Here is a 25,975-nt window from a genome sequence, read left to right on the forward strand (position 1 = left end):
ACCTTCCTGGTTCAAGGGATTCTCCTGCCTCAGCCTCCCAAATGGCTGGGATTACAGATGCACACCACCACGCCCAGCTAATTTTTGTATTTTTGGTAGAGACAGGGGTTTCACCATTCTGGCCAGGATGGTTTTGATTTCCTGACCTTGTGATCTGCACATCTCGGCCTCCCAAAGTGCTGAGATAACAGGTGTGAGCCACTGCACCTGGCCCCAAATCCTACATTTAATATCCTATTTATAGTAAATATTTAACACTTTTCACAAATATTGGGATCGAGACAAGCATGACCACCATCGCCACTGCTATTCAACATTGTACTGGGGATATTAGGCCATTAAATAAGACGAAGTATTAAATGATATTAAGATTGACAGTGAAGAAATAGGACTGCCACCATTTGCAGATAATGTAATTATGTACTTGAAAAAAATCTCTAAAATCCACAAATTATTAGAATCATTAAGTGAAAATAAGTTTACTGGGTACACAAACCGATATTCAAATATATGTTATTTGTATATATTGAAAAAACAGACAATGAATTTTTTAAATGTCATTTACAATATCAAGAAAACTATCAATAATCTAATAATAAATACAATAATAAAAAAATATGTAAGAGTGGTACATTAATAGCTACAAATCACTGTGCACAGATTTTTTAAAATCTCAAAATAAATGAAGGGATATAATATATTCATTGATCGAAAGGCTCAGATTCAATATAATTGAAATAAAATATTGAAACAGAACTTTCGGTAGAATTGACAAGTTGTTTCTAAAACGCATTTCCAAGTGGAAAGGAAGTCTTGCAGAGGAAGAGGAAATCTGAAGGACTCTGGCTACCACATAACAAGATTTATTGTATTCTGAAGATACCCTGATTAAGAAAGTGTTACTGACATAAAGATAAAGAGACCAGTGAAACAAAATGGATCTGCCCATGTGAAACCACATGTGATGCAATTCAGTAAGGGAAAGAGAGAGATTTTTCCAAAGGTGGTGCTGAATCAACTGGATATACAAAGGAAGACAATGTGAGCACTGATATTTTTCCTTAAACTATTCCCTAAACAAATTCAAGATGGATTAGAGATTCAAATGTTCAAGTTTAAACAATAAAAGTTACAAAGGAAAACAATAAGCAATCTTCATGAACTTTGGGTCGGCAAATACTTCCTGTTTAATAAGCACAAAAAGCAATAACTATAAATATTTTATATTTATTTTAGACTTCAGAACTTCAGTCATCCAAAGACACCATCAACAATGTAAAAATGCAAAGCACAGAATAGAAGAAGATATTTGTGATACATATTTATGATGAAGGACTCACGTCTAGTGTTATAGTTAATATTGAGCGTCAACTTGATTGGATTGAAGGATGCAATATTTATCCTGGATGTGTCTGTAAGGGTGTTGGAAAGGAGATTAACATTTGAGTCAGTGGGCTGGGGAAAGCAGACCCACCTTTAATTGGGTGGGCACCATCTAATCAGTCACCAGCGAATATAAAGCAGACAGAAAAACTTGAAGGGATAAGATGGGACTAGCCTCTCAGCCCACATCTTTCTCCTGTCCTGGATGCTTCCTACCCTGTAACATCAAACTCCAGGTCTTTCAGTTTTGGTACTGGCTCTCCTTGCTCCTTAGCTTGCAGACAGCCTATTTTGGGGCCTTGTGACCATTTACGTTAATGCTTAATAAACCCTCCTTTATATTTGTATATATCCTATTAGTTCTGTCCCTCTAAGAGAACCCTGACTAATACATCTAGACTATATTAAGAATTCCTTAAAATCAATTAAGGAAAAAAAAAAAAAAAACTACAGGCCATAAAACAAATGGTAGAGTCTGCATACAGTCTCATGGGAAAATGGCTGATAAGCTGGTTGATACGGCTTTGGCGTCAGGAGATTAGAGTCTGAAGGCAGGGAACCTAGACCGGTTCACACAGACCTCCTAGAACAAAACTGAAAGGAAAACCCTAGCCCTCCATGCCTAAGCAACAAAAGGGCCAGGATTAATCCCCTTTGCAACCCCCCTGCAACCAGTCAGACTGATTGCAGGCCAGTTTTTGCTTATATAGAAGTGCAACTTTGTAACTTCACATTAGCCTCTGATTGGTTGCTTGCTGCAACCAGTCAGACTGATTGCAGGCCCTCACTTCATTAACATGAGGTGAACATCAAGTGGCCAATGGGAAACTTCTAGCAGGTATTTGGACCCAAGAAGATTCTGTATCTGGACCCTTCAGCCACCACTGGGGCTGCTCCCACACTGTGGAGTGTACTTTCATTTTCAATAAATCCCTGTTTTTATTATTGTGTTGCATCATTCTTAGGTTGCTTTGCTGTGTATTTTGTCCAATTCTTTGTTCAAAACAAAACACCAAGAACCTGGACAACTTGCAGTGAAGACCCTCTACTAGTAACAGTTTGGCTGTGTTCCCACCCAAATCTCATCTTGAATTGCAGCTCCCATAATTCCCTCGTATTGTGGGAGGGTCCCCTTGGGAGAAAACTGAATCATGTGAGGGCGGTTTCCATCATACTGTCCTCATGGTAGTGAATAAGTCTCACAAGATCTGATGGTTTTATAAGGGGAAACTCTTTTGCTTGGTTTTTCATTCTCTCTTGTCTGCCACCATGTACGACATACCTTTCACCTTCCACCATGATTGTGAGACCTCCCTAGCCACATGGAACTGTGAGTTCATTAAATCTCTTTTTCTTTATAAATTACCCAGTCTCAGTATGTCTTTACCAGCTACATGAAAATGGACTAATACACTGGTCTCTTAACACCAGGGTCCTCTTTCATGGACAGTGAAAGCTCCCCCTCAGTGCAATACTAACTTACTATTTTTTAATCCTCTGGGAAGGCCCTCTGTTTTGGCAGAACGTTTCAGCTTCAACATCTGTACAGGGCATATATAGCAGATTGGCAGTAACCTTTTATTTCCATCTCCTTCAAGTGAGCCTTCCTGGACTAGAGGCTAGAAAGAACATTTCTCCAACTCTTGCAGTTAGGGTTCTGGGTGTTATTTATGCTTTGCCCCAGGATTTTCAAATATGAAAAGAAGGAGCCTTCTGTTTCTTTTGTTTTGTGCTCACAAGCATTGTCATGGACTCACTGGGATTTTCTGCAGAGGAATGTCACGCAAAGAGCAGCAGTTTGTTCATTCACATCTGGGAGGCATGCTGTGCTCTGCACTACGTCATTCTGAAAGTATGGTTCCCAGACCAGCAGCAACAGAATGTGGCAACTTGTTTAGAAATGTAAATTGCTTTTGACTGCTCTGTGTTTTCTTGGAGTCTGTAGTTGTCTGTTTGGCATCCATTGATCAGAGGGGCCAAACTATAGCCAGAGTTATTTACATCTCCTGCTCTCCAGAGCCCATACTTTGAATGACCTTTTTAATCTAACTCTCACACACTAAGCCAATATTTCCCCTGTGCTAAATCAACCAAGGGCCAAATATCAGACAACAGGGACAGTTTTGATACCCAAAGCCTGCCAGAATTATTCAAACTAGCCAATTCTAAACTGTTCACCCTGATCTGCCCTGCCTTTCCCATGGAAACCCCATTAAAGACTGTAATTTATGCCTTCCTTCCAATCCTTTCTGCCTCCTGGGCGACACTGGCACCTCCCACTGTCGCCCTGCATGGCGTGCTATGCCTCTCATTTCTAGGGAAGCTGTGAATAACATAATGATTTCCTTTCAATGGCATTGACCTCTCTGTGTCTTTACTCCATCATCTTTATAAATTAAGACCTGGGCACAAATCACTGACAGACTTGCTTTCTATCATGATAAATTAGATGTCATGTCAGATTTTGAGAACTACTGCTCTGTAGGGAACACCGGTGTTGCAGAACCTCCTGACTGCCGGCCTACAGTTGCCTGAAATTAATAATTCTAGTGGAAGCATCTTGATTTCATACTTCCTTGATTGTGGGAACAACAACACCCTCGACGGAGACTATTCCTTTGAAGTTATTTTGGCAACAATTCCTGCAGAATCGAATTAGAACTGATACCTTTCTCCATCCCTCTCTTCTAAAAATTTTGTAAGCCTCTATATTCTTTATTAATCCACTTTTATTTAAAATAGCTTGAGACGTTTTGATTCTAAGGTACTTTTTAAAAAATATATTATTTGTCCAGGCTCACACCTATAATCCAAGCACTTTGGGAGGCTGAGGTGGGTGGGTCACCTGCGGTCAGGAATCTGAGACCAGCCTGGCCAACATGGCGAAACCTCGCCTCTACTAAAAATACAAAAATTAACTGGGCATGGTGGTGCATGCCTATAATCCCAGTTACTCATGGGGCTGAGGCAGAAGAATCCTTTGAACCCAGGAGGCAGAGATCACACTAGTACACTCCAGCCTGGGCAACAGAGCAAGACTCCATCTCAAATAAAATAAACAAATAAATAAATTTAATTCATTTTGTAGGGATGGGAGTCCTGCTCTGTTGCCCAGGCTCTTGCCCAGGTTGGTCTGGGACTCCCACCTTGGCCTCCCAAAGTGCTGGGATTACATACATGAGCCACCACAGCTTGCCTAAGTAAACTTCTAATTGACATAATGTAACACAATATTGATGCAGAAACGTATATAAATCATAGTTATACAGCTCAATAAATTTTCACAAAGTGAACACACCTATGAACCCAGAACTCAGGCTGAGAAATACAACCGTTCCCAGGATCTCTATCCAGTCTCTTCATGGCCTTTCTGAGTGTGACAATCATCTTCGTGATTTCTAACACCACAGATTTGTTGAGCTTGTTTCGAGCTACAGTATATATAAACAAAAGCATGTATGCCTTTGTGTAGCAGGCGTCCTCAAACTTTTTACACAGGGGGCCAGTTCACTGTCCCTCAGACCGTTGGAGGGCCGCCACATGCTGTGCTCCTGTCACTGACCACCAATGAAAGAGGTGCCCCTTCCTGAAGTGCGGTGGGGGGCTGGATAAATGGCGGCCCCCGGGCCCGTAGTTTGGGGACACCTGGTGTATGGCATCACTTCAATATTATGTTTGTGAGATACTTCCGATTTGTGTGTGATTGAAAATTCTATATTCCTATTGCTCTACTATTCTTTTGTGTGAAAAACAGCTATTTATGTTTTCTATTGATGATGGACTTTGGACTGTTTTTAGTCTGGGACTAAAATGTCTAGAATAGTTTCGTTTCCTACAAGTGAACTCTGATTCATTTGTTTTACCTGAATCTATTCTGCCATGCTTTGGTCCGCATACATGAATGAGGAGAAAATTTTAAAAAAAGATTGGAGCCATCACAAATCTCTGTTCACTTTATTCTAAGTAAAACAAGAATTGATTCAGTAAATTCAGTGCATATAAATATTAATCACAGAAAATTTCCTTTTTTGCTGATTTTTTAAAGCATGAAAAGTCTGTTATTTTTTCAGGATTTAACTCTCTTCAAACTAGAGTTCTGAAGGAATTTGATTAAAATGTTATATGCTTGTTAAAATGTGTAGACCAAATAAAAGGGATATGATATGACTATGGAAACATTTTCATCACAACTTACATTTTCCTTTAAATTTGTATTTAGTCATTTCGTAACGACATGATTTTTTAAGGAGGTTTATGTGACTGATACTCATTTTAACAAGAAAGTGTAAGTAACAGACTGCTCAGTTAAATATAGAATCCGATTCTCCTACTCCAAACTCAGCTTAATACTTCCCTCAGAACAGACTCCCTTTCGTTAAACCGTGGGACTTCTTAGAGATTATTTTGTTAGTATTTCCATAGAAAAGCAGTATTTCTTCGCTCCCCTCACCCTGCCTTCACTCTTTACCCCTCTCCCTCTCATTAATGTTTCGATGTCACAATAGACCCCTCTGTTACCACTCTCGTCTCCTCCTCTGCCCACTCTGCCTTTTCTCCTCTTGCTCGACTTCTCTTTCTTCTTTAGAAAATTAGATTAAAACTCTCTAAGCAGGGTAGACAAATCACTCTCAGGTCTTAGGAAAACACTGTTAACTGATATACTAAGGTCGAAATGTAAGAGGGAGAAAAAGAAAACCTGCTGGCTTGATTAAATTTAGGGCAACGTGGGAAGCCCCCGCGTCAGCCAAAACTCAAACCAAATTCTGAGCCTAAGAGGCTTAACAATGTCACAACGAAGGAACACAGAGGAGGCTTTTCCACATAATTTTTCGCTCCCTTCACCTACGACACAAATCAGGGGAAGCGATTCCGTGCCTGGACTCCCCTATAAACACCGTCATTCACCGAGGAGCTTAGGGCTCCGAGAAGTCCGAACATCCCGGATCAGAGGGGAGTCGGCCAGGACGCCCCGTGGGAACCGGGCAGGTTTGGTGCCAGCTGCGGCGAGTACAGAAACCTGGCCGGCCCGGAGCAGGCAGGCGCTCGCTGGGTGTCTTTCAACTGCCTGGATATTTCCTGGATAATGTTTATGCGATGAGGTCTCTCTCTAATTGCAGTGCTCTCAATTACCAAGAGTATCCTGACTTCTTTTCCTCGAATTCTCATTTCACCTGAGCGTTTCCAGCAAACTCAGCAAAGACAGAAGTTTGCACACAGCACCTAACACGTGATTCCACCAATATATCAAGGTCAGAGGCTTTGCAGCTGTAGTCGTGGCCGAGTGGTTAAGGCGATGGACTAGAAATCCATTGGGGTCTCCCCGCGCAGGTTCGAATCCTGCCGACTACGGGATGAAGCAATATTTTCCATAAACAAAACGCAGGTCTTGGTGTTGCTGCCCCTTATCCTGTCTTCGAACCCCCTGCCTCAGATTTTCTTCATGTAATTGCGCCTGTGGAGAAAACACATATTTATATTCACAAGGTATGTCTTATCTTTGTGTTCACAAATATGTCTCACTTGGAAAAGTAGGGCTGGGCACGGTGGCTTATGCCCGTAATCTCAGCACTTTGGGAGATTGATGTTGGTGGCAAAACCCCATCTCTGCATTTCCAAGACTAGATGGCTTCATTGGTAGATTCTATCAAACCTTTAAAGAGGAAATAATATCACGTCTACATAAACTTTTCCAGAAAAAAATCAGACAACTCTTTCCTACTCATTTTATGAAATGAATATTAGTTGATATAAAAGCTTGGGGAGGGGTGGAAGACGAAGGGAAACAAAAAACATAAATGCATTTATTTCCACTGAACTGTATACTTAAAAATGGTAAAGATGGTAAATTATACATATATATTTTACCTCAATAAAATAAGCTACTGTGAAAAATAAAAAATAAAATAGCCCTGCCTCGGCAAAAGCAAAGTGAAAAAACACCAGATCACAGTTTGAGAAAAAACAACAACAACAACAATGTTCCTCATGAAAATAGGTGTAAAAAATTCTTAACAAATGTCAGCAAGCTGAATCAGCAATTTTTAGAAAGGATGCTATGCTGTGACCAGTGGGATTTTTCCCCTGAATGCTGAGGGGACTGTGCCTTTCTGTTCTTAAACGTGTCATTTTCCATCTCCATAAGGAAAGAGTAACAGACGCAGAGTAAGATGCCTTGATATCAATACCCAATAGCCCTGTGAATGTAAAAACTTCTCTTACCTGAACATTTTTCTTATTGTGAAAGTGGGTGGCAGCACCTCATGGAACTGTTTTGAGAGTTAAATGAGGTCACGAAGGCATTTTCTAAAATGTGAAATTTAGAATAGTTAGATAGTAGCATTATTTTCACTTCATCTTAGCCAAAGGGACGAGAAGTGATAGGAGCATTATTTTCACTGGTTCAATATCCATGTCACACCACTCCTTATTTCTTCAGACAGATAACAAGTTATTACAATCATCTTGTAGTCTTAAGGGGAAGTGTGGGAACACTTTAAATACAAATACAAATAAATACATATACTTGGCCTGAAAATTTGAAGGAGAGAAGAGCTGAAAGAAGAAAACAATGAGGAGCTATGATTCCAGCACCTCAGATAAATTAGTATTAACTTTTTGTTCTTACACAGTTTTTAAATGCATGAAGTAGCAATGGCATATTTTAGCCTGTTTTTCCATTTAAAATTTTCCTATTACATAAATAATGCAGAGATTGTCTTTATGACAAATGTAAAGAATACAAAAGTAATCAAAATCTATATTTTAATCTCTCACTTACAAGCCAGTTTGCTCTTTTGTTAGATTGGTGAGCGTCCATTTGGATATTTTTAATGGACTAATTTGGGCTTCATTCGTTATACACAGAACTATTTATGTTTGCTATTTTGTGTATTAAAGTTTACACACATTTTCCAAGTAAAACGGTAAGAATCGAATTCTTTAACAGCTGCATGGCAGCCTGTGATAGGAGTGCATCACGCCATTTCCTTACATTGTAACCATGTAAATCATGTAAATCACCAGCTGTTTTTGCCCTGCTTCCACTTCGATCAAAGTGTTGACTTCATAAAAGTTAGGAAGTCTTCCATTCAGTCTTCAACTACCTACGAGTGTCCAGAACTATTGGAAGATGGGCTGTCCAAAAGCATTGGATGAGTGGGGGCCGTAAGTTAGGGTCTCACTCCACTTCTTAATTAGCAAAGTTTAGCTCCAGGTGCAGACTCCACCACCAGAGCTGAGACCACAGCTCCCTTCCCGGCTCCGACGGGATCTCGCTCACTCTTTACTACCGTGAAGTTTGTATCGTTCGCTTGGAACGCTGTTGATGGTCATGCTCATGCGGGAGGGCTCTCATCCAGTGCTCTTATCCAGGTGGCATAGAAGGTTGACTTTATTTTTAACCACACTGTTGTTGTACCTGAAAGTTTGTGTTCCAATCACAAAACCAGTTGTCCTGTACCTAGACAGTACTTAATGCTGATTTGCCTTCCTTCATGGCTATAACGTGACAAAAAGGATGCCAGGGCCGTGTAGTCGTGGCCGAGTGGTTAAGGCGATGGACTAGAAATCCATTGGGGTCTCCCCGCGCAGGTTCGAATCCTGCCGACTACGGATGTCTGGTTTTAGACAATTAATAGGAAAAGTTTGAAAGAAAGTAATTTAAATCCACTTACCTGTTGCGACCTGAACTTGTTTCGTACTCTCCCGATCCTGAAACCTCCCAACAATGGAGGTTAGAAGTTACTGAATACCTACTACTTCCATTAAGATTATGGATCCCCTAAATAGTTCCCGAATCATTTTCCCTTTAGCAGAACCTCCGCAAGGTTCTCTGTGACACCTCGCGTTTCCCTGCTCTCCAAACCCTCTTGAAGCCGGTACTTGTTACAAGTCTTGATAGTGCTTTCCTCTTCATGGAAACTTAGTCCTAGTCAGAGGGACCAAGTCTTTAGTCAGTTTTCAGTTTCTGTGGAATCAATGTTTCGACTGCTTTGGTAGTCCGGTCTCGCTGCTTGCAAGTGACTAGAAATACTGTCAGATATCGATACCGTCGCAATCAAAAGAGCAGGCTGTCCCCAGACCCGGTCGTTCCGGCTCAGGTGGCAGGGTAAGGTGTAAATTCGCCAAGTATAATCAATTTAGTAGAATACAAAACAGACTTTTAAAAAGTGGCAAGAGTACCTAAGTTTATTAGCGGTAATCAAAGCCATGACAGTTCAGTTCTTCCTTGCTAGTTGAGTGGTATCCTCGCCTGTCACTCAGGAGACCGGGGTTGGATTCCGCGATGGGGGGAGGGGAGAGGCCGCTTTTGTGTTTTCCGCCCCTACCTGGCTCTAGGGGCGGAGCTGCGGTGGGACCCACCTGCCAGTCCTCCTGAACTGCTATGCACCCTCTTGACTGTCCTCACTCGTGAGACCAGCAGCTCTGATTTTTTTTTTTTTTTTGCGACGGAGTTTTGCTCTTGTTACCCAGGCTGGAGTGCAATGGCGCGATCTCGGCTCACCGCAACCTCCGCCTCCTGGGTTCAGGCAATTCTCCTGCCTCAGCCTCCTGAGTAGCTGGGATTACAGGCACGCGCCACCATGCCCAGCTAATTTTTTTTTGTATTTTTAGTAGAGACGGGGTTTCACTATGTTGACCAGGATGGTCTCGATCTCTTGACCTCGTGATCCACCCGCCTCGGCCTCCCAAAAGTGCTGGGATTACAGGCTTGAGCCACCGCGTCCGGCAGCTCTGATTTTCTTTCTTTCTTTCTTTTTTTTTTTTTTTTTTAAAAAAAAAAAACAACAGTCAATTCTGAAATCTCAAAGCCACGTTTACTTTAAGGCCCAGAGGATAGATTCAATGACACGAAATTTACAATACTTATTAAAAGTTAGGAGAATACAGTTGTCTGGCACCTGCCTCTTATTCGCATGGTCAAAAAGATCACGTAGATGCCCAAGTCCTCCATCCTCTGACATCAAATCCTGGAATGAAGATACTGACCCGGCCCAGCTGGGGGCTTGTGTGTGCTCCAGCCGCACTGGCTGACCTGTGTAACTCCAAACTATAGAATCCACAAGATGTTGGTCAAATATATGGGGGAAGATGACACAGTGGCCACAGACTTCTGCTTTCAACAGTATCTGAAGCTTCAGGCAATGTGTTAGTCAAAGTATGTCAGATTTAAAATAAAAATTGAGCTTCCCGAAAAGGGGAGAAGACTGTTAAAAAGCCATAGCAATCAGGAGAGTGTGATGCTTGCACAGGGAGTGTAAATTGATTCAATCATTTCAGAGAACGACTTAGCGTTACATACTAAAGGTTGAACGTGTATACATGGACTGTAACTCTGCAATTCCACCCATATCTCTCCAACAAAAATATTTATTTATATTCGCTGAAATACATGCACAAGAATATTCATTGCAGCAGCAGTTATCATAGCCAATCTGGAAACAGTCCAAATGCCTCTGTAGAGGCGCTGGGCTTTAAGAAGTGCCTTGACGTCAGGGGCTGATTTCAAAGAGTGCAGATAGTGGAAACCTGCCTGTCGGAACAAGAGCAAGAGCGTCTAGGGTTGCTAAGACAGAGGAAACTCAGAATAAGAGTGGCCAAGGGGGCGAGAACATTTCTGTGTCTGGCACCAGGGTAGCTTCTCTTTTGTTCCACTCCTTCCACCTCTTAGCCCTTCTCCTCTCTTCTGTTTGTCTTGTTTTTCCATCTTTTCTGCTCCTCCCTAGACCTTTTCTTCCCACCTTTCTTCTGCATGAGAACCAAAGTACTGAGTCTCTGAAGTCACACATCGTTTCCTGAATCTACTGTAAAGCCCAGACTGGGTTCTGGCTCGTTGAATGTGCTGGAGAAGATAGGAAGAACCGACTGGGGCCAGTGAACTTCTCCTGGAATTTTCTAAACTAAAGGCATTTAACACAATCAATAGAATAAAAATAATAAGGGCGTGACAGCCAGAGGTTAGCTTTAACATCCACTTCCTGTGGTTTAACAAACCTTTCCCATTCTTGGGCTCTCGAATTTTCAGGCGGAGAAGATATAATGAATGCGGTACTGTCCATAAACCAACCATTTGTACGTTATTATTGCTCCAAAACATTATTGCTCCAAAACAGGTAATGCCTATTGCTGTTGAATGACAGTCCCCAAACTTGGGCTAACAAAACACTTAATACACACGAGGCAAAACCCTCACACCCGAGACCAGCAACTTAGACTTATCTACAGAGAAAACTCAAGGAATCTGACTTGGATTTTGAGAGCTTGTAGGTGAGGAAAAGAGAATTGCCTTCCTCAAATCAGGATTAACGTTAGGTGGTGTTCACACCACGATAGACTCTCTCTTATGAATGTTGTTAACTTTGGAGACACGGTTGTGTTCAATGTTGGAGAAGGTTAATGAACTCAGAGAAAGGGGTAAACTATAGCGATGATGACAGCTAGAATGCAGAGCACAACACACAGTTACCAAAGCAGATGACACAACTATAATCGAGGAGACTCAGTTGCCTCAGGGTGCAATGAGAAGGAAACTGGGATAAGTCAGGCTAAAACCTTAGTGGGCAGGATTTGAACCTGTCGGTTCCATTGCCTTACCCACTCGGCTGCAACTACACACCTGTAGGCTGTTCTTGGTTAAAGCTTTTGAAGATGTGAGCAGTGTGATGTTGCCAGGCAGAACAGTAAGTAGATACTACAGTAAAAGATGTTTTGGTGCATGGTTACTCAGTCTAGTAACAAAGAATTTTCTAGGTGCATTAAGACCTTCCAGCTTTTAGATGAAATAAGTCATCCATAGTAAACCGCAATTCAGTGAAGAAAAGTGGAGTTCAAAGGAGCGTTCCAAGACAAGAGATTTGGATTTTCTCTGCCTCTAGAACGCCACTGGCTAGTCAGGGTTGATGTGCTATGCACAGGTATTTGTGAGAAACCAGCAGAAGGGGAGTCTGGCGCTGAGGATCTGATCCTAGTAGCTTCAGATCCTCAAATGCCAGTGGTACAGGAAACCTGCTAGATAAAATCTGAAGGAATTATGACCTTGGAGTCATTTGCTTTTGCTTTCAGTATTTAATGCTAAACCAGAAAGATCCGCAACAGCTTTGAACTGCTTTGTCCTTTCTCTGTCTTAAAGAACTCGTTGAAACCCAATTTGAGCAGGAGTGCTGGGTGAGAAGGGCCAGGGAAGACCTAGCCCTCGTGAACCCTCTAAAGAAAAAGTCCATGTGAAGGTCTTCATCCTCTCAGGAAAAACGAACTCCTTTGCACTTCCCCAGGGAAGGAAGGAGGCAGTCCCAGAAGCCAGGGGAATATGGAGAAGCTTAGATAGCATGTTTTCCAAACTTTTCCAGCTTGAGAACATTCTCTGTCCCTCCTAACACAAAAGAGCTTGTGAATGCCACACTGAATCTGGCTGTATTCATGCCTTGTTTTCCTCCTAGGCTTGAAGACTGTTGGTTCAGGGAGACACTACAGAACCAGGCTTGGCTTTTATGGTTGTTTATCCTTTAATTGGGAATCTCAGGAATTACAGCTTTTGAGTTCTGGGAATTGAAGTGCTTGGCCAAAGTATCACCAAGTAGTTCAGACAGACTTTCAGATACGAACGAGAGAATTCCTTTTACATCTGAGACCGTCAAACACTCTTGCAGACACAGTTCTCCCACATTCACTTTTGTTTAGAACAGACAGAAAGACAGTAGCTTCTGAAGTGAAATGCATCGTGCTGCCCAGAAAGATATGTTGAAATCCTAACCGGTGGTACCTGTGCGTGTGAGCTATTTGAAAACAGTCTTGGCTCATTTAATCAAGTTAAGAGGAGGTCATGCTGGATTCAGATAAACTCCAAATCCAGTCGTCCAGTGCCTGCTGACCTGATAGCAAGCGGAAAAATTAGAGACACAGAGTCACCAGGACAAAGCCATGCTGAGAGGGAGGCAGAGACTGGACTGACACGGTTACAAGCCAAGGATTTTCTTCACTCACTGGGAGCCAGGAAAGAGGCCTCGGATTCTCCCTCAGAGCCTCCGGAAAACAGCCAACCCAGCCAACATTGTGACTTTACATTTCTGGCTTCTAGAGCTGTGAGAGAATGCATCGGTCTTTTTAAATCACCCAACTTACAGTAATTTGTTAGTGCAGGAGACTAATCAGCTCCCTTACCTGTGTTCTTGGAACAAGATCCTTGGTGTGGCCTCCCTGGCACTTCCCCATTCCACCAGGAAGCTCACGTAAGTGGTGACTCACTTCATCCTGAAGAAAACTCACTTAAGGGAATAATCCAGACTAAAAGAAATCATTTATGTGCAAAGATACTTGTGATATTTTTAGTTATAATAATGAAATAATTAAAAGAACAAACATTTCCAACAACGGGAGGGGAGATAATTATGTAACATAGGTTACATCTACCTGGAAACATACTACAAAGCCAATGAAAACACTATTTTGCAACTCTTACTGGTGAATAGCAAAAACAAACAAACAATATTTTTGAAAAGATCCTGATAGTTCAGGTAAGAAGCATGTGATATAATCTTAAATGAAAAGAGCAGAATTTTTTAAATGCATATATTGTATAACCTCATGTAAAATTTTTGCATTATGCATATTTGGGAGATGTGCGAGAATACACCAATGCATTAGTAGTTCTTTCTGGGTTGTAGGATCATAGGGGATATTTTTCTTTGTTTTCCTACGATATGAAGCAAACATTATTATTTAAGTTTAAAAATAAAGGGGCAGGCCAGGTGCAGTAGCTTATGCCTGTTGTAATCCCAGCACTTTGGGAAGTTGAGGAGGGGTGATTACCTGAGGTTGGGAGTTCAAGAACAGCCTGACCAACATGGAGAAACCCCATCTCTGCTTAAAATACAAAATTAGCCAGACATGATGGCACATGCCTATAAATCCCAGCTACTCGAGAGGCTGAGGCAGGAGAATTGCTTGAATCCAGGAGGTACAGGTTCCAGTAAGCTGAGATCGTGCCATTGCACTCTAGCCTGGGCAACGAGAGCAAAACTCCGCCTCAAAAACAAACAAACAAACAAACTGAAGGGGCAGAAATCGTGTTTTATTGTGGGAACAAGGAAAAAGTAGTCCCTAAATACAAGCACTTTTATGTTACTCGGTGGTCGAACATTTGGCTCAAGTGGTCACATTGTTCAAGGGGATTCCTGGTTAAAATGGTGGTGAAACCCAGGACTTTATTTTTGCATTCTTAAGATGCCCGTAAGTTGACAATAAAAGCAATTTAAAAATGTGTGAACCTACAGTGACGAAGAGAGCATGAGAGCAAATAACAGAGAGTAAAAAACATTGTTTGCTTCCCAAATTAAGTAGTTTGATGCCGTGGAGATTTGTGTCTTACCCATGTAACAGTCCATTGCAGATTTTTGTGTCAGGAAAGAAAGAGGAAACTTTTTTGTCCTTGACTTGAGTCAAGGCTCCAGGCCCCTTCCACCTTATGGATCTGTTATCCCCTAGAGCTTGGGAAAGTGCACACTTCTTAAAGGGCTGCAGAAAAACAAACATGCTACTTGCATTCATGATTGATTTATTATAACTAATCATATGGCCTCACTGAGGTATAAGGAGTCTTGGTAAGGACAGACTTTGGCTGGGTACCTTATTCCCACATATAACACTGTACTATGGAAGAGGAGACATGAATTTAGGTGGATACCATAGTTATCAGCAAAATTTTGGAGACAGAAGAGAGTTGGATAAATAGTAATTGAATTGGAGTGGATCAAGCTGAAACCTAGCTGTTTGCAAGGTGGGAAGCCAACAATAATAAAGTTGGTATCACAGATTCTTGGAGAGGCTTAAGAGTTGGAGGAACCATGTAACCTCAGGCTCATTCATCCGTACTGCCCTTCCTTCACAGGTATGGAAGATGGGAGGTTTATTCTGGGGAAAGGAAAAGGCTCCAGAAATGCTCTTGACTTAAGGATGCCAAGTATAACTGAAATTGGGAGTGAAGTGCATGTGGAAAATTGGGAGAGGGACACCTGAGCTCCCTTTCTGTTTCAGAAGAAATGGACAGCTAGGCTGTCGCTACCTCTAGCCCTAAACATGCAGAAGATTGAGGCCGAAAGACCCTGCTCCCCAAGGAAATGGACTATCATAAGAAAACTGACCCATAGATAGGGACATATCAAGGGTCTGGACTGAAATGACTCATGCACATTCTAAAATGAGGCCTATTTATTGGCGTACCATGCCCATAGTACCAATTAGGTTTTGGGGTCTACCTCCTGAATCTGACTGAACTGCTAAGTGCCACCAGAAATTGGAGAAAAGCTATGTACTAAAGCAAACAAATGAAAGAAGAGAGCCTGGTGGAAATAGAGATAAATAGGGAACAGGAGCAAAAAAACAAAAACAAACCTCACAAACCTATCATTATTATTCTCAGGGAAATAAGACAGCATTCTGTATATATGAGAATAATAAGATACTTTCTATTATTATTATCATCATCATTTCAAGAAAGAGTCTCACTCTGTGCCCCAGGCTGGTTCTCGGCTCACTGCAACCTCCATCTCCCAGGTTCAAGTGATTCTCCTGCCTCAGCCTCCAGAGTAGCTGGGATTGCAGGCACGCGCCACCATGCCCAGCTAATTTTTAGTATTTTTAGTAGAGACGGGGTTTCACCATGTTGACCAGGATGGTCTCGATCTCTTGACCTCGTGATCCACCCGCCTCAGCCTCCCAAAGTGCTGGGATTATAGGCTTGAGCCACCGCGCCCGGCTTTTGTATTCTTTTTTAGTAGAGATGAGGTTTCACGATATTGGGTAGGCTGGTCTCGAACTCCCGACCTTGTGGTCCACCCACTTCGGCCTGCTGAAGTACTGGGATTAGAGGCGTGAGCCACCTCGCCCAGCCTAAGATGCTATTACTTCTTAAAGAGCATTAAGGGGAACAAGACCCTTGAAAATAACAAATAGGGCACAGGGCCAGAGTATTTAGCCAAGAAAACTATGTATGCCTCAGGGAAGCTCTGAGAGAATGGCTGTGGACACATGCCTCTGTGGTTTGAATCCACAGGGTAATTTGATCACCCTGCCCATGCTGAAGGTGTTAAACTGCAAATTGAAGGTGAAGGTGTAAACTCTCAATTCAGTAAAAAAAATTTCCAGAAGGTGTCTGACCAGAAAGGAACCCTGAAGCAGCTGCAGGCAGAGCTGAGACCACTAAGGGATTTCCAGGACTGCCAGCAGCCTCTTCCTCATGGTACCATCATTCTCCTCCTTGGCAATCTCCATGAAGATGACAACTGGATCTTTATCTCCAGGCCGGGCTTCTCTCCTGAGTCCTTCTAGTGGACAGGTCCACTTGAATGTACTACAGTTACATCAAAGGGCAACATCTAAAAGAGCAAAAGAAATGTGCTTTTTCCTTGACCACCATCCTAATTAAAAAAAAAAAAAAAAATCCTTCCTTTTAATGCCAAATAAATATCTTCAGGGAGTAACATCTTTTTGAAAAAAGGAAAATAAGTCTGGATAACACAGCGAAACTCCATTTCCACACACAATACAAAAAAATTAGCCAGGCGTGGTGGCACACACCTGTAGTCCCAGCTACTTGAGGGGCTGAAACAGAAGGATCGCTTGAGCCTGCGAGGCTGAGGCTGACATGAGCCGAGATCATTCCACTGCACTCCAGCCTGGGTGACAAAATGAGACCATATCTCAAAAGAGAAAAGAAAATAACAAACATGATGATGGAAAAAAAGTTTACCAGAGAGTTAGATCAAGTTGAGAACATTTCTCATAAAAAGGAACAAAAAAGAAAAATGGAAAAATAGAATAAAAGATAAGAGGCTGGGAGCAGTGGCTCATGCCTGTAATCCCAGCACTTTGGGAAGCTGAGGCAGGCAGAACATGAGGTCAGGAGTTCGAGACCAGCCTGGCCAACATGGTGAAATCTTGTCTCTACTAAAAATACAAAAATTAGCCAGGTGTAGTGGCACATGCCTGTAATCCCAGCTGCTCGGGAGGCTGAGGCAGGAGAATTACTGGAACCAGTGAGCTGAGATCACGCCTTTGCACTCCAGCCTGGACAACACAGTGAGACTTCATCTCAAAAAAAAAAAAAAAAAAAAAAAAAGAAAAGAAAGAAAGGAAAGAAAATTAGAGGACAATTCTAGAAGATTCAACAACATGTGATTGAAAGTTTCATGGAAAGACAACAAAGAAAATAGAGAGGGAAAGCTATTAATGAATTCAATAAAATTTTCTAAACCGAAAAGGGACCCACCTACTGCCTGACACAATGAACAACAACAACAACCAAAAGGACCACCAATTATCCAGGGTGTCTACTTGAGAATGGCATTTAAATTCATTACCACACTGGTAACTAGAAGACAACAAAGTAATGCTCACAGAATTTTAAGATAAAATTATTTGCACACTTGAAATTCCTACCTGACCAAACTAAAATCATTTATGAAGTTTGAATAAATATATTTTAAGAAATGCATTATATTTTTTAGGTCATCAGCACCAGAGACCTCATGGGGACTTAAACTCCAGTGTCTTTCATGCAGGGAACTGGTTACAAGGTGGTGGAAGATCAAAGAAGCCAAGTTGGGTGGGAGGTAGAAATCTATGTAAACCCAAGGGGTGGTATCTCCCTGTGGAGCAGGCATGTCTGTCAGGATCTGGAGCCATGGAGGAGACACAGCTGCTTCCAGAAACCTGCAAGAAACAGGGAGGGAAAGCAAGAAACGCCCTGACTTCTTTCTTCCCTCTCCCTCCCAACAGTCCTTCATTGTCTTCTATTGGCTGAACTCAGGCGAAGTCAGCAGCCCTCCGCAGAAATGCCGCGGCAGGGGCCAGCCACTGGCACTACAGCGATGATCCAGGATTGGCTAGGAATGTATCTGAGCACAAACAGGCTTGAGATTGCCCAATGCAAAATCTCAAAAAATTTCTGTTTTCTCAGAAAGCTATTGGAGGATCTTCTCCACCAAAAATAGTGAGTAAACTGAGACTTGTGACTTAACAAAAAAAGGATTCAACACAGGTGAGTGGCAAAGGGGCTCTTCGGCAGATGGAGAAGCATCAGCGTGATAGCTATAAAGCAGACCTAGAGATTAACCAGCCCAGATTGGACAACTTTAAAAAAAAAAAAGGAACTAAAAAATGTTTGACTGAATTCAGAAGTTTTGCAGCACTGGAAGACAGCTGGGGGACAACATAGTATTTGGTACACGGAGAGAAAGCAAACGAACAAAAGAGGCAGTATTCGAATCAGGAAAAACGGGAATGTAGTTATAGTATACAAGTGATCCTGCTGTGAACAGCATTTCCATGGGCATAATAAGAAACACACTTAAGGCTATTTAGCCACAACACTGTGATACAAATACATTGAAAAGATGACGGTAGAGAAGCTACCGTCATCTTTTCTATTTGTGTTTTGGGCTACATAGAAGAGCTGTGTATCTTTTCTTTCAGAGAGGGAAGTCTTTAGATACCTGTATCGATCAAGACATGAGCAGAAAGTGGAATGTTTACTCGCACTAAGAAAGTTGAGGATAATTTATTTAAATTATTATTTACAACTAAACGGGTAACATTAAATTATCATTTAAAATAAATGTAGGGCAATAACAAGGCTTTTACAGATTACTGGAGCTAGTAATCCGCACTACCTTAGAGCTTGACCGGAGGTACGACGGCGCAGCAGCTCTTTGGAGAGGGCTGTGTAGAGAGGCTTCCTGGCAGATGCTGGGACATTTCGTGGGATATTCAGACTGCAGCCAACAGAACCAGAGGATACATGTACTACCCTCACCTTTCAGTCACAGTCAGTCGTGTTTATGAGGTGTCAGGCACTGTTCAAAGTTCTCAGTGAATTCTTTCAATAACCCGTAAGTGTTCTTTTTATTCCAGTTTGACAGTCGAGGAAACTAAAACACAGATTAAGTTCCTTGCCCAAGGTCATAAAACTGGGAGTGAAAAGCACCTGGACAGTTGACACTAGTAACCCTAAATTCAGTTTAGAGAGAGTTTGGACCAGGAAAATGCTGTGCTGCTTTGTTTATCTTACGATTTTATTTATATGAAAGATCCAGAATAGAGCCATCCATTTCGACAGCGCACAGACTGGGGTGGTTGCCAAGGGCTACAGGGGAGGGAGGAAAGGGGAGAAGCTGTTTAATGAGTAAGGGGTTTTACCCTGGAGGGATAGCAATGTTTCAGAACTAGACAGAGGTGGTGCTTACACAACACTGTGAATGTAGTGAAGGATGTTGAATTGTTCACTTTAAAATGATTAATTGTGGGGGAAAAAACCCAGAAAAGACTGTCTCCCTTAGCTCTCCTGAGCAAATGCAGTGTTAATCCGCTGCGTACAAGTACTGAGGCATCAGCCTAAATCATCGGTTCCCAGTCAGACGTGGTTTTGCTCCCCAGAGGACATCTGACAGTATCTGGAGACATTTTTGATTGTCATAGCAGGAGGGAGGATACTACTGAGCTTAGCAGGCAGGGGCCAGGGATGCTACCGAACTTCGCACAAGTACAGGACGGCCTCCACCACAGGGTGACCCGGGCCAACATGCCCGTGCTGCCGAGTGCCAAGACTTAAAAACCCTGGGCGAGACGATGAGGCGCTGGGGGTGCGGGCAGTAAGGACCCGAGGTGTCACCCGACCAGGAGAGCTCCCCTGTGTCACCCAGGAAAGAGGCCGAGAGGGGAAAGGCAGGAGACGGCCTGTCCCTTTCTTTTTCTGAACACCGTGGAAATTAGTGCGGCCTCGGAGGTCCGCGGCGAAAGTCACATCCTGCCGCGGACACAAGCTCACGGAGCTGCTCCTCCGTCTTTGCTCAGACGCTTTTCTCCGCAGACCCAGCCGGTGTGCGGGGCGCTCCCGCCCCGGCCGCGCGGTCCCGAGGATTCCAGCGCCGGTGCCCCATTGGCGATGGCGAGAGGCCTTCGAAAAGCGTCCGGACGGACGGTGTGGAGGAACCTGCGGCCCGACAGCCTGCACGCTGCCCGGGACAGTCCACAGACATCGCAGCGGCCTGGGAGCCGCGACACTCGACCACCGGGTTCCCGCGGCTGCGTCCCGCGCTCGGCCCAGCGGCCCCGGACGGCGGCCTCCCACACCCCGGACCCCGGGTCCCGCCGCGCCCCACAGCGCGCGAGTTAGCCCTGACACGCCCAGTCCGCTGCTGCTTTGTCTTGATTTAAAAAAAAAAAAAAAAAAAAAAAAAAGGCCTTGCCAATCCATTTGGCTTATAAAAGAATGTATTGTGCACATTTATTATAATGATAATAATGATGTGAGAAACAATTTGGGAGTATGGGGCACGAAAGCAGCTCCAGTCATGACAGTTGCACCTGGAAGAGACTAGACTGCCTCGGGTGCTCACAGCTTGAGAATTAGTTCTTAATGAACAAACGTATGCAGTGCATTTCTGAAGGGTATACTTTCCTTGTTTGAACATGATAGAATCAGCACTAAACAGAAACCAGTAAAATTCTCTGTAACTATCTCAGTAGAGGTCCAATTACCCTGGGATAAATATGCCCCTGTTCGTCTCCCCACTGTCTGACCTGCTTATGTGTGTGTCAGGTATCCCCAAACTGCACCGTCAGGGATATACACCCCAAGAGCCCTCTGAGAACTGGTTTAACTAGTATTTTGGCTTGTTACGGGTACACCTGTGACCTAATTTACAAGACCTAGATTAATGAAATGTTCATCCACAATTAAAAGATCATTTTACTTCAGTAGTATGATGCTCAATTTCTACTTATAGAATTCATTTTTTATTAGTTAAAAATTATGCTAGATGACACAGAACTATCAAATGCAGAGAATTCTTAGCTTGAGATCCATTGACCTCAAGTGTTTCATGAACACCTTAGGATACTTTTCAAAATGGTATATGTGCGTATGTAGGGGCATCTTTCTGAGAAAGGGTTTCCTAGATTTTGGTCTGGACCTGGAGTCCAGACTAAAACAATATTGTACAAATCTTTGCTCTACTGACTTCTTGACATTGGGAATTTGAAGGAGAGGAATTTTCCATCAGCATTTTGATTTTTTGGGAATTAAGTGACTCTAAGCAAACATGAAGATTAATTCCCAAACCGATTCCCAAGGACTGGTACCAGTAGCTCCTGGTGCAGAACCAACTTCAGTCTGGCAGGGAACACAAGAATGTTCAGTTAATACTGAGGGCAAAAGGTCAATAGGAATCTCCTAAGCTCCCCGCAGTCTCTTCTGTGGCTCCCTGATGTTTACAGTTCAAAGCAGATACTTGCTCCTAAAGGAAGCAACCTTGACGCCCTGGCCTGATGCATGGTCTCAGTCTATGGTTCAACTTTTTTTTTTTTTTTTAAATTTTAAAATAAAAAATAGAAGTTTTTATTGAGTTCTTTAAATTACATGTTTTTCTTCTTCTTGGAAAAGGTTTTAAATCAACCATTCATAATTTGACCAAAATTTAAAAAACTGGTATTTTGTAAATGTGTCACAGACACACAGGACAGAACCCTACTTTTTGTAAAGGACCTTACTCCGAATAAAGTCATGAGTTTTTCAGTAATCCTCCGCTGAGTTTTCTGGTAATTTTACAAAAGCAAGCCCATCACTGTCCAATGGAAATGGGTTAGACAGATAGATATTCTTTCAGTTTATCCATGATTTCGTTCATCTTGTCACCTGGAATTAACATCACAGTTCGCAAAGGCTTCACTGGTACGTCATCAAAAGACCATCTGCCACCCAGACAGGCGTCGCTCTCCTCCTGCACTGAGTAGTTGAACTTCAGAATTGCCTTCTCATAGAAAAATTCTTCCTCTGCGTTTGCAAACATTAACTCATCTTTCGTTTGGTTGCTCCATTTCTTTTTGGAATTGTTTTTTCCTGCTTCCACAAATGTCTTACTAATCAGAAGGTAAAAGCAGCACTTCCCACATGGCTTATTGGTTTTGTGTGCCTCCACTACTTCTTTCTGAAGCTGCTGGTACATGGGCAGAGCGATCTGTGGAGGGACGTTAATGAATCTTTCACTTAGGAGAAGGCCCACAGGCTTGGTGGTGTCATTTAAAAGCTTGTCCAGCTGTTCAACCATGCTTTTTTCACAGTTCTTCTCACAGAAGCTTAGAATCAACTCTTTAATTTGTTCAGCACATTGGGTACCCTTTCTTTCAGTTAAACTCAAAAGGCTTATGAAACCAAAAATCTCATCTTCATCCACATCGTCATCGCTGTCTTCCGAAACATCCGTTTGCTTAATCACACTCCCAATACGGTTCTGCTGAATTAAGAGATCTGTTAGCTCTGCAGTGTTCACAGGAGCCTTTAGAAAAAGCTGCTGCAATAATGTCTTAATTCCGTCGTAATCGTCATCTGATATGGAATCAGCTTCGAATTCGATATGCACTTCCTCGACCACGAACTCGTCGTCTTCATCCGCTTCTTCGTCGCTGTCGTCGTCGTCTTCGTCCTCATCCTCGACTTCATCGTCCTCTTCGCCATCGCGCTGGACCTGGGCGCCAGGCGGCTGCGGGGCCCCCCTCCCCGAAGCCCTCCGTTTGGCCCTGGACGCCGTGTTACCCGGTTCAACTTTTTCGCAGCTCTTCTTTTACTTCCGCTATGGTATTGCCACCCAGACAACCAGTCCCCAGACTGTGCCCCTGTCTTGCATCTTATAGTATGTGAAAGGGTTTGGGCCAATGCGGTCTTCTAAATACCATCTTCAATCCCTGCCTAAACTCAAATGCCCAGCCAGCTTCTTTGAGCTTCTCAGTTTATCTAGGCTGTTAGCTTCCAGTCAGCTGCAGTTTCCCCTAACTGTCTCTGTGTGGGTGTTATTTTATTCACAGGTTGTAGCCACAATCCCGTTGCTACAAACTGAAATCTCCACGGGCAGGGCCAGTGCTCAGGGTCCTGTTCAATTCTGTGCCCATAGCACTGAGGACAGCAGTGGGTATGGCACGAAAGTGTGTCCTTCCTATTGCCAAGTCGGTATACTCCCAGGTCAGCTGCAGGCTGTGCAAGCTTCGTCACTAGGTCTGATAATGTGGCTCATTAAGCAAAAAGACTGGAGAATTGTACTAATGCACATTGTAAGCCAGAGTTCTGAATTCACTTTGAAGAAATAACTTCATTTGGTCTCATTTTTGTTCTTATTCCCAGGAGCAAGAGTTTCCATTTAATTGGGAAGATAGAAAGGAGAGTTCTCATACAGCCCACACTCAGTTTCCCTTACTATTAAAATTTTACATCGGTGTGCTACATTTGATACAAATAGTTAACAAATATTTATAGATTATTATTAACTAAAATGAATATGTTATTTAGATTTCCTTCATTTTTTACTTAATTCCTTTCTTGGTTCCAGGATTCTATTCAGAATTCCATGTTATTTTTAGTCATCATGACTCCTTAGGCTCTCTCGCTGTGGCAGTCCTTGATTTTGATGACCTTGACAGTTTTGATGAGTATTGATCAGATATTTTGTAGCATGTCCTTCAACTAGGATTTGTCTGATACTTTTTTCATTATTAGATTGGAGTTAGGGGTTTGAGGGAGCAAGACCACAGAGGTAGTTTTTTTGTTTGTTTGTTTGTTTTCAGACAGAGTCTCCCTCTGTCACCCAGGCTGGAGGGCAGTGGCACCATCTTGGCTGTCTGCAACTTCCGCCTCCCAGGTTCAAGTGATTCTCCTGCCTCACCTCCTGAATAACTAGGATTATGGGTACTGCTGCCATACCTGGCTAATTTTTGTATTTTTAGTAGAGACGGGTTTCACCATGTTGGCCAGGCTGGTCTCGAACTCCTGGCCTCAAGTGATCCACCTGCCTCAGCCTTGCAAAGTGCTGGGATTACAGGCATGAACCACCATGCTTGGCCTAAAGTGCCCTTTTTATGACGTTATATCAAGGCTATATACGATCCACATGGCTTATCACTGCTGGTGTAGTGCTTTTCTGATTTATTCACTGCTTACGTCCCCACCCTTTTTCATACTGTACTCTGTAGAGAGTTACTATAAAGAGGTCACATGAAGCGGTGGAGTTATTTGGAATTCTTCTGCTCAGGAGATTCCCTGAAAAACTGAGATTGGTTGCACATCAGGGAAGTTGTAGGAATTGGTTTGAAGTCTTCTATTTATTGCCACTTAAATTGTTTCAGCTCTGACCATTACAGGCGGTATTTTCACCTTTTTTTTTTTTTTTTTTTTTTTTCTTCTTCAGAGAGCACAGAACTTGGTACAAGCCCTAGCCCTTAGAAATGCTCGTCTTAAATTTGTTACATGGACCTTCAGTTTTTCAAAAGCCTGCAGAGGGCTAGATTTGTATTGAAAATGCTTTGGATCCTCATGCTTCTTGTTCACGAGGCTCCTGGAAACCACCTTCGGTTACCCCGTTTGGCTAGAGGGTTTCATTCTGCCTTGCTCTCTGGTCGTGAGTGAATCAGAAGGCCACGGGGCTGAGAGAAGATGGACCGGATGAGATGTGCACGGGTGCTCTCTTTGCCACTGCACAGCGGCCACTGCAGCTCACGCCGCAGAGCACTCGGCCCCACGGGCGGGGCCCGTTTTAACCTGGTAGTGACAGTGCGACCTCATGTAAGCCGGAAGGGCTTTTGTCCGTGATGTGCAGACATCTGTATGCAATAGAGCCATTTTGGCCGATGCCGATACGTCTCATGGGATCTTGCTGGGAAGGTTCATATCCTGTCACCTGCGATTGTTAACTCTTAAAGACCCTCTGCCTCCTTCCTCAGTCTTTCTGTTTGACAAGATAAGGTCGCTTTTGTCTCCTGCAGTGAACAGTCCTGGACAAGTCACGTCCCGGTCCTGGCATCAGTAAAATTTTACTGCTGAATAATTTGGGAGAGGCTCATAGTTACTCCCATTGAAAAGGAGCAACTCAAAGCTTCATAGGTGAGAAACGAATGAGAAAATCCTGCTTTGCAGAGTGGCGCTTTCATGGTGCTTTACCCGCCGGTGTCCACGAGGCGGCGCCTTCCCGGAAGGCGCAGAGCACCTTCCGGTGTCCGGCGCGTCTTTCACCCCGGGACGCCACAGCCGGGACCGGTACACGCGCTGCCTCCACTCAGGTTATCCACAGTTCACATGTCACGAAACGGAACTTCCAAAAGTGTTCCTAGCGTTAGGCGGAACAAACGCGAGACACGGGCTCGGGAGGCGGCGAGCCTGGCGGCTCTTCCAACAGCGCCACCTGTCAGCGCGGCTGGGCGGGTGCCCTCCCCCTGCGCGGGGACAGCGGGCTGAGCGCGGCCGAACCCTGGCGGGGGCGCCCGCGGGCCCGGGAGGTACGGACCTACCTTTTCTGCCCCTAGAAACCGATTTGCTCTTAGATGTTTCAGAAGAGCCCCGTTCGAAACGCAAAGGGCACTTGGGTCACGGCGGCAGATGACGAACATCGCAGTGGAAACGCAGGTTCTTAAAGGGCAAGTGCTCTGGTCTGCGGACAGGAGGAGGTTTGCCATCAGGAGGGCGTGCTGCCGGGCTGCGCTGGCGCGGGGTTCCATGGTGTAATGGTTAGCACTCTGGACTCTGAATCCAGCGATCCGAGTTCAAATCTCGGTGGAACCT

At 43.4% G+C, this 25,975-nt stretch overlaps 3 non-coding genes and 1 pseudogene across 4 annotated transcripts; 3 read left to right on the top strand and 1 right to left on the bottom strand.

Annotated features, from left to right (window-relative positions):
- The first annotated feature begins 6,650 nt into the window (after positions 1-6,650).
- TRNAS-AGA (transfer RNA serine (anticodon AGA)) lies at positions 6,651-6,732 on the top strand. Its single transcript has one exon. It is a non-coding gene; the product is annotated as a tRNA-Ser (tRNA).
- Positions 6,733-8,912: 2,180 nt separating this feature from the next.
- On the top strand, positions 8,913-8,994 carry TRNAS-AGA (transfer RNA serine (anticodon AGA)). The gene has a single exon. It is a non-coding gene; the product is annotated as a tRNA-Ser (tRNA).
- A 12,967-nt stretch (positions 8,995-21,961) lies between these two features.
- Positions 21,962-23,319, bottom strand: LOC101031360 (BRCA2 and CDKN1A-interacting protein pseudogene; annotated as a pseudogene). Its single transcript, XR_012517068.1, has 2 exons — positions 23,265-23,319; positions 21,962-22,975 (listed from the first exon to the last, which is right to left on the bottom strand). The product of XR_012517068.1 is annotated as a BRCA2 and CDKN1A-interacting protein pseudogene (transcript).
- Positions 23,320-25,903: 2,584 nt separating this feature from the next.
- Positions 25,904-25,975, top strand: TRNAQ-CUG (transfer RNA glutamine (anticodon CUG)). The gene has a single exon. It is a non-coding gene; the product is annotated as a tRNA-Gln (tRNA).

This window comes from Saimiri boliviensis, chromosome 4 (assembly GCF_048565385.1).
Source record: "Saimiri boliviensis isolate mSaiBol1 chromosome 4, mSaiBol1.pri, whole genome shotgun sequence".
NCBI lineage: Eukaryota > Metazoa > Chordata > Mammalia > Primates > Cebidae > Saimiri > Saimiri boliviensis.